This window comes from Rhodnius prolixus, unplaced genomic scaffold (genome assembly GCF_049639745.1).
Source record: "Rhodnius prolixus isolate KJV_2025 unplaced genomic scaffold, Rpr scaffold_35, whole genome shotgun sequence".
Classification (NCBI taxonomy): Eukaryota; Metazoa; Arthropoda; class Insecta; order Hemiptera; family Reduviidae; genus Rhodnius; species Rhodnius prolixus.
In genome coordinates, this window is record NW_027411629.1 from 57501 (window position 1) to 67500 (window position 10000).

Sequence of the window (10000 nt, forward strand, 5' to 3'; positions counted from 1 at the left end):
AAAATGTTTTTTTATTTTAACGTACAATGTATACTTTAAAAACAAATTTAGCAATAAAAGTATACAGTGTAAAATAAATTTTTAAAAAATTTAAATTACACAAAATATATATAATACATTGTAAAAGTAAACTTTTAAACACTCGATTAAAAGTGATTATTATTATTATTTTTTTTTTTTTAAAGTATACATTGTAAACTAACAAGAAGGTTATTTATTCAAACGTACAATGTATACTTTAAAAACAAATTTAGCAATAAAAGTATACATTGTAAAATAAATTTTTAAAAAATTTAAATTACACAAAATATATATAATACATTGTAAAAGTAAACTTTTAAACACTCGATTAAAAGTGATTATTATTATTATTTTTTTAAAAGTATACATTGTAAACTAACAAGAAAGTTATTTATTCAAACGTACAATGTATACTTTAAAAACAAATTTAGCAATAAAAGTATACAGTGTAAAATAAATTTTTAAAAAATTTAAATTACACAAAATATATATAATACATTGTAAAAGTAAACTTTTAAACACTCGATTAAAAGTGATTATTATTATTATTTTTTTAAAAGTATACATTGTAAACTAACAAGAAAGTTATTTATTCAAACGTACAATGTATACTTTAAAAACAAATTTAGCAATAAAAGTATACATTGTAAAATAAATTTTTAAAAAATTTAAATTACACAAAATATATATAATACATTGTAAAAGTAAACTTTTAAACACTCGATTAAAAGTGATTATTATTATTATTTTTTTAAAAGTATACATTGTAAACTAACAAGAAAGTTATTTATTCAAACGTACAATGTATACTTTAAAAACAAATTTAGCAATAAAAGTATACAGTGTAAAATAAATTTTTAAAAAATTTAAATTACACAAAATATATATAATACATTGTAAAAGTAAACTTTTAAACACTCGATTAAAAGTGATTATTATTATTATTTTTTTTTTTTTTAAAGTATACATTGTAAACTAACAAGAAGGTTATTTATTCAAACGTACAATGTATACTTTAAAAACAAATTTAGCAATAAAAGTATACATTGTAAAATAAATTTTTAAAAAATTTAAATTACACAAAATATATATAATACATTGTAAAAGTAAACTTTTAAACACTCGATTAAAAGTGATTATTATTATTATTTTTTTAAAAGTATACATTGTAAACTAACAAGAAAGTTATTTATTCAAACGTACAATGTATACTTTAAAAACAAATTTAGCAATAAAAGTATACAGTGTAAAATAAATTTTTAAAAAATTTAAATTACACAAAATATATATAATACATTGTAAAAGTAAACTTTTAAACACTCGATTAAAAGTGATTATTATTATTATTTTTTTAAAAGTATACATTGTAAACTAACAAGAAAGTTATTTATTCAAACGTACAATGTATACTTTAAAAACAAATTTAGCAATAAAAGTATACATTGTAAAATAAATTTTTAAAAAATTTAAATTACACAAAATATATATAATACATTGTAAAAGTAAACTTTTAAACACTCGATTAAAAGTGATTATTATTATTATTTTTTTAAAAGTATACATTGTAAACTAACAAGAAAGTTATTTATTCAAACGTACAATGTATACTTTAAAAACAAATTTAGCAATAAAAGTATACAGTGTAAAATAAATTTTTAAAAAATTTAAATTACACAAAATATATATAATACATTGTAAAAGTAAACTTTTAAACACTCGATTAAAAGTGATTATTATTATTATTTTTTTAAAAGTATACATTGTAAACTAACAAGAAAGTTATTTATTCAAACGTACAATGTATACTTTAAAAACAAATTTAGCAATAAAAGTATACATTGTAAAATAAATTTTTAAAAAATTTAAATTACACAAAATATATATAATACATTGTAAAAGTAAACTTTTAAACACTCGATTAAAAGTGATTATTATTATTATTTTTTTAAAAGTATACATTGTAAACTAACAAGAAAGTTATTTATTCAAACGTACAATGTATACTTTAAAAACAAATTTAGCAATAAAAGTATACAGTGTAAAATAAATTTTTAAAAAATTTAAATTACACAAAATATATATAATACATTGTAAAAGTAAACTTTTAAACACTCGATTAAAAGTGATTATTATTATTATTTTTTTTTTTTTTAAAGTATACATTGTAAACTAACAAGAAGGTTATTTATTCAAACGTACAATGTATACTTTAAAAACAAATTTAGCAATAAAAGTATACATTGTAAAATAAATTTTTAAAAAATTTAAATTACACAAAATATATATAATACATTGTAAAAGTAAACTTTTAAACACTCGATTAAAAGTGATTATTATTATTATTTTTTTAAAAGTATACATTGTAAACTAACAAGAAAGTTATTTATTCAAACGTACAATGTATACTTTAAAAACAAATTTAGCAATAAAAGTATACAGTGTAAAATAAATTTTTAAAAAATTTAAATTACACAAAATATATATAATACATTGTAAAAGTAAACTTTTAAACACTCGATTAAAAGTGATTATTATTATTATTTTTTTAAAAGTATACATTGTAAACTAACAAGAAAGTTATTTATTCAAACGTACAATGTATACTTTAAAAACAAATTTAGCAATAAAAGTATACATTGTAAAATAAATTTTTAAAAAATTTAAATTACACAAAATATATATAATACATTGTAAAAGTAAACTTTTAAACACTCGATTAAAAGTGATTATTATTATTATTTTTTTAAAAGTATACATTGTAAACTAACAAGAAAGTTATTTATTCAAACGTACAATGTATACTTTAAAAACAAATTTAGCAATAAAAGTATACAGTGTAAAATAAATTTTTAAAAAATTTAAATTACACAAAATATATATAATACATTGTAAAAGTAAACTTTTAAACAATCGATTAAAAGTGATTATTATTATTTTTTTTTTTTTTTTTAAAGTATACATTGTAAACTAACAAGAAGGTTATTTATTCAAACGTACAATGTATACTTTAAAAACAAATTTAGCAATAAAAGTATACATTGTAAAATAAATTTTTAAAAAATTTAAATTACACAAAATATATATAATACATTGTAAAAGTAAACTTTTAAACACTCGATTAAAAGTGATTATTATTATTATTTTTTTAAAAGTATACATTGTAAACTAACAAGAAAGTTATTTATTCAAACGTACAATGTATACTTTAAAAACAAATTTAGCAATAAAAGTATACAGTGTAAAATAAATTTTTAAAAAATTTAAATTACACAAAATATATATAATACATTGTAAAAGTAAACTTTTAAACACTCGATTAAAAGTGATTATTATTATTATTTTTTTAAAAGTATACATTGTAAACTAACAAGAAAATTATTTATTTAAACGTACAATGTATACCATTTGAATGTATACTTTTAGACAAATTTAGCAATAAAAGTATACATTGTAAAGTAGATAAAAAAAAAAAAAAAAACTAAAAAATATATAATAAAAGTGTACATTGTAAAAGTGAACTTGTAAATACAAAAGTATGCATTGTAAATTAACTTTAAAAAAAAATTTTTAAACGTACAATGTATACTTTAAAAACAAATTTAGCAATAAAAGTATACAGTGTAAAATAAATTTTTAAAAAATTTAAATTACACAAAATATATATAATACATTGTAAAAGTAAACTTTTAAACACTCGATTAAAAGTGATTATTATTATTATTTTTTTTTTTTTAAAGTATACATTGTAAACTAACAAGAAGGTTATTTATTCAAACGTACAATGTATACTTTAAAAACAAATTTAGCAATAAAAGTATACATTGTAAAATAAATTTTTAAAAAATTTAAATTACACAAAATATATATAATACATTGTAAAAGTAAACTTTTAAACACTCGATTAAAAGTGATTATTATTATTATTTTTTTAAAAGTATACATTGTAAACTAACAAGAAAGTTATTTATTCAAACGTACAATGTATACTTTAAAAACAAATTTAGCAATAAAAGTATACAGTGTAAAATAAATTTTTAAAAAATTTAAATTACACAAAATATATATAATACATTGTAAAAGTAAACTTTTAAACACTCGATTAAAAGTGATTATTATTATTATTTTTTTAAAAGTATACATTGTAAACTAACAAGAAAGTTATTTATTCAAACGTACAATGTATACTTTAAAAACAAATTTAGCAATAAAAGTATACATTGTAAAATAAATTTTTAAAAAATTTAAATTACACAAAATATATATAATACATTGTAAAAGTAAACTTTTAAACACTCGATTAAAAGTGATTATTATTATTATTTTTTTAAAAGTATACATTGTAAACTAACAAGAAAGTTATTTATTCAAACGTACAATGTATACTTTAAAAACAAATTTAGCAATAAAAGTATACAGTGTAAAATAAATTTTTAAAAAATTTAAATTACACAAAATATATATAATACATTGTAAAAGTAAACTTTTAAACACTCGATTAAAAGTGATTATTATTATTATTTTTTTTTTTTTTAAAGTATACATTGTAAACTAACAAGAAGGTTATTTATTCAAACGTACAATGTATACTTTAAAAACAAATTTAGCAATAAAAGTATACATTGTAAAATAAATTTTTAAAAAATTTAAATTACACAAAATATATATAATACATTGTAAAAGTAAACTTTTAAACACTCGATTAAAAGTGATTATTATTATTATTTTTTTAAAAGTATACATTGTAAACTAACAAGAAAGTTATTTATTCAAACGTACAATGTATACTTTAAAAACAAATTTAGCAATAAAAGTATACAGTGTAAAATAAATTTTTAAAAAATTTAAATTACACAAAATATATATAATACATTGTAAAAGTAAACTTTTAAACACTCGATTAAAAGTGATTATTATTATTATTTTTTTAAAAGTATACATTGTAAACTAACAAGAAAATTATTTATTTAAACGTACAATGTATACCATTTGAATGTATACTTTTAGACAAATTTAGCAATAAAAGTATACATTGTAAAGTAGATAAAAAAAAAAAAAAAAACTAAAAAATATATAATAAAAGTGTACATTGTAAAAGTGAACTTGTAAATACAAAAGTATGCATTGTAAATTAACTTTAAAAAAAAATTTTTAAACGTACAATGTATACATTAGAATTTCAGACAGACAGACAAAATTATCAATAGAAGTATAAAATGTAGATTTTTAAAAATTAAGAATTTAAAAGAAAATAAAGCCTAAATAACACACACATCCAAATTAATAATTATTAAAAGTATACATTGTAAACTAACAGATATATTCGTTTTTTAAAACTACAATGTATACATTAGAATGTATACTTTTAGAATTTTATTTCTTTTTTAAAAAAATTTATATAATTTTGATGAGATTACATATATATTTTAATATGTTCTTTTCAAGTATTTGTATATACAAACGTGTGTAAAAGATTATATGTACGATATATATTTTCAAAAAATATATATACATGGTAAACTAGTTTAGATAGTTATATGTTTAAGAATGGTGCATTCTACCTGCTTATGTGTTGTTGTTGCTTACAGCAAGCAGGTAGAAATTCTATTACCTACTACTTTTAATTTTTATTATTGCTAGTATAATTTGTGTTACAGCTATAGCCGTTGTGTGTTTGTTCTTTGCAACATTCACATAGAAAATATATAGCGGCAAACTGGTTACCTATAATATAAAAAATAGTTTGGCGACAAATTTTCTTCTTTATATATATTACATATAATATTTTAAAGTTAGAAAGATTTTGTTAATAAAACTAATTTTTATTTTTAAAGTAAGAAAATTTTATTTTTCGCAATAATGCTAAATTTGGAAAAAGGAAACAAAAAGTTGAATAGTCTTGTATTTTGTGGGGAATATTTTTTTCCTCATAAAAAAATTTATCATTATTTGTAATCGAAAACAAACTTTTATTATAAATGTTTTATTTTTTATTAGCAAAATTTAAAACTATAATAAAAGAAAAATCTTCAAGATTGTTTTTATATGTTCTCTAAAGGAGGATTTAAAAACTCTCTGGTTGATCCTGCCAGTAGTCATATGCTTGTCTCAAAGCTTAAGCCATGCAAGTGTCAGTACATACTAAATTAAAGTGAAACCGCAAAGGGCTCAGTAAACCAGTTTTAATTTACTAGAGTTTTCACGTTTCGTACGTGGATAACTGTGGTAATTCTAGAGCTAATACATGCAACTAAGTCCGGACCAGAAATGGAAAGGACGCTTTTATTAGATCAAAACCATTCGCCCGGCTTGTCTGGGCGTTGTTTTGGTGAATCTAGATAACACTTGTGATCGTACAGTCACCGTACTGACGACATCTCTTTCAAACGCCTGACTTATCAGCTGTCGATGGTAGACTCTGTGTCTACCATGGCCCTCACGGGTAACGGGGAATCAGGGTTCGATTCCGGAGAGGGAGCCTGAGAAACGGCTACCACATCCAAGGAAGGCAGCAGGCACGCAAATTACCCACTCCCGGCACGGGGAGGTAGTGACAAAAAATAACGATACGGGACTCTATTGAGGCCCCGTAATCGGAATGAGTACACTTTAAATCCTTTAACAAGGATCCATTGGAGGGCAAGTCTGGTGCCAGCAGCCGCGGTAATTCCAGCTCCAATAGCGTATATTAAAGTTGTTGCGGTTAAAAAGCTCGTAGTTGGTTCTGCGTGCCGCGCTGTCGGTTCGCCGCCTGTCGGTGTAACTGGCATGTTCGCGGCATGTCCTGTCGGTGGTGAACAGGGTCCACGATGCTGCATTAGGCTTTTAAAGGCCGATGTTAGCGTCGTGTGTACTTTTGTTGGCCGATCTCTCCTACTTCGGTGCTCTTAAACGAGTGTCGAGGTAGGCCGACACGTTCACTTTGAACAAATTAGAGTGCTTAAAGCAGGCTGAAATATCTGCCTGAATAGTGGTGCATGGAATGATAAAACAGGACCTCGGTTCTATTTTGTTGGTTTTAGGAATATGAGGTAATGATCAATGTGGACTGGCGGGGGCATTCGTATTGCGACGTTAGAGGTGAAATTCTTGGATCGTCGCAAGACGCACTAGAGCGAAAGCATTTGCCAAGTATGTCTTAATTGATCAAGAACGAAAGTTAGAGGTTCGAAGGCGATTAGATACCGCCCTAGTTCTAACCATAAACGATGCCAGCCAGCGATCCGCCGATGTTCCTTTAATGACTCGGCGGGGAGCTTCTACCCGGGAAACCAAAGCTTTTGGGTTCCGGGGGAAGTATGGTTGCAAAGCTGAAACTTAAAGGAATTGACGGAAGGGCACCACCAGGAGTGGAGCCTGCGGCTTAATTTGACTCAACACGGGAAACCTCACCAGGCCAGGACATTGGAAGGATTGACAGATTGATAGCTCTTTCTTGATTCAGTGGGTAGTGGTGCATGGCCGTTCTTAGTTGGTGGATCGATTTGTCTGGTTAATTCCGATAACGAACGAGACTCTAGCCTATTAACTAGACGATACCGGTATCAATGCTACCGGCGACACTTATTCTTCTTAAAGGGACAGGCGGCTTACAGCCGCACGAGATTGAGCAATAACAGGTCTGTGATGCCCTTAGATGTCCTGGGCCGCACGCGCGCTACACTGAAGGAATCAGCGTGTACTTCCCTGGCCGAAAGGCCCGGGTAACCCGCTGAACCTCCTTCGTGCTAGGAATTGGGGCTTGCAATTGTTCCCCATGAACGAGGAATTCCCAGTAAGCGCGAGTCATAAGCTCGCGTTGATTACGTCCCTGCCCTTTGTACACACCGCCCGTCGCTACTACCGATTGAATGATTTAGTGAGGTCTTCGGACTGGCGGTTATTCTTTATTAACTTTGTTGGTATTGATGTACGCTGGAAAGATGACCAAACTTGATCATTTAGAGGAAGTAAAAGTCGTAACAAGGTTTCCGTAGGTGAACCTGCGGAAGGATCATTAATAAAGAAAAAAAATTATTTAGTTCTTGCATTTATGGTAGATTTAATTTTCCAACCATATTTGCGTGAAAGTTAATAATTTATTTTTTAATATTAACCTTATAAGGTTAAATATTAAAATTTATAAAAAAAGAAAAGTTTCAATTATTTTTTAAAACAAAATTATTACCCTGAGCGGCGGATCACTCGGCTCGTGGGTCGATGAAAGACGCAGCAAACTGCGCGTCGTCATGTGAACTGCAGGACACATGAACATCGACATTTTGAACGCACATTGCGGCCCTGGGATTCTATCCAAGGGCCACGCCTGTCTGAGGGTCGTTAAATAATTGCTAGCATATATTTTTTATATAAAAATAGTGCGCGCAAGTTTTTTTTTCATCCCATTATTTTTTTTCTTTAAAACTAGTAGTAGCAGCAAGCCTCTCACACACAAAGTATATTTGTATATTGGGGTTTTTGCTATATAACTTTTTTTTAAAGGAAAAAGGATATGAAAAAAAATGAAATGTCCTGTTTTTTTCTATAAAAAGTACACATCTTTTTTATAGTAATTCAGCATTTTTAAATACTTTATAATTTATTTTTTTTTTCCCTTTTTCTTGTCATTACTTAAAAATTGCTTTCTATAATGTAAATATAGTTTTTTAAACAATCAATAATGTTAAAAATCTATAACCTGGTTAGTGGCAATATAATTTTATTGCAAGTATTAAGTGGTGAAAAAAAGATAATTTTTCTTTGTTTCAATTTTTTTACAATTACAAAGGGAAAAGAATTTAATAAATTTTCGCTAGTTAGATATAGTCTAGGCGAATTTTTTTCTATTCCCTATTTGTAAAAAAAAAGAAAAACTTGATCCACTAATAAAGTTTTACTTGTAAATTTGCTGCTAAATTTTATAAATAAATGGAAATTTTTTCAATTATACTATAAATCCCAGGTAATTAGATTTGTTATTAATGTTAACTATATTAAAGGCAATTATAGAACAAAGTAATTTTTTGCAAGAAAGGAAAGAAAAAAAATTAAAAAAATATTTCGACCTCAGATTAGGTGGGATTCCCCGCTGAATTTAAGCATATTAGTAAGCGGTGGAAAAGAAACCAACAGGGATTCCCTTAGTAGCTGCGAGTGAACAGGGATTAGCCCAGCACTGAATCCCAAAAGCATTGCTTTTAGGGAAATGTAGTGTTTGGGAGGGCTCAATTAACCCCAAGATATGTGCATTTCGCCCAAGTCCATCTTGAACGAGGCCACGGTCCCGAGAGGGTGCCAGGCCCGTTGTTGGCAAATGTCTATTTCGGGTGGGCCTCTCCTTAGAGTCGGGTTGCTTGAGAGTGCAGCCCTAAGTAGGTGGTAAACTCCATCTAAGGCTAAATACAACCACGAGACCGATAGCGAACAAGTACCGTGAGGGAAAGTTGAAAAGAACTTTGAAGAGAGAGTTCAAGAGTACGTGAAACCGCTCAGGGGTAAACGGAAAAGACCTGAATATCCGGAAGGGGAGATTCACGTCTTACCATTTGCTCAACTTTTAAATGATTTGAGATGGCCTCTCGCCCTATTCAGTGTAACAGCTGTGATAGTGGGTTTGGTCGCTCTCATTTGAATAGCAAGGGTAATGGTGGACCGCACTTCTCCCTTAGTAGGACGTTGTGACCTGTCAATAAATATTCTAAGTATTTGGCTATTATGTCTGTTCTAAGTTATACCGTTAAGGTATTTTCTTTAAAACAGTTTTAGCCGTTTTATATACTGGATAAAATTGACAGTAACGAATTATGGTGTTGAGCCACATGAAATTATATATATGTAAAAATATATATAATGGAAAGTGTCCTAAAATATGGCTGTTTGCAAGTGGGTTGGTAAAAAATAGTTTCAATTCGGATTTTTAACCGGTTAACTATTCCGCCTACTGTTGGTAAACTGTTCCTAGGACTGTGCTTATTATCACCGGTCGGCAGCGATTCAGGTTCAG

General features: G+C 26.3%; 2 non-coding genes and 1 pseudogene across 2 annotated transcripts; all 3 read left to right on the forward strand.

Moving 5' to 3' along the window:
* The first annotated feature begins 6090 nt into the window (after positions 1-6090).
* LOC141459976 (small subunit ribosomal RNA) lies at positions 6091-8017 on the forward strand. Its single transcript, XR_012461672.1, has one exon. It is a non-coding gene; the product is annotated as a small subunit ribosomal RNA (ribosomal RNA).
* A 165-nt stretch (positions 8018-8182) lies between these two features.
* LOC141459986 (5.8S ribosomal RNA) lies at positions 8183-8337 on the forward strand. The gene has a single exon (XR_012461677.1). It is a non-coding gene; the product is annotated as a 5.8S ribosomal RNA (ribosomal RNA).
* Positions 8338-9058: 721 nt separating this feature from the next.
* Positions 9059-10000, forward strand: part of LOC141459981 (large subunit ribosomal RNA) — a 5291-nt pseudogene continuing 4349 nt past the window's right edge.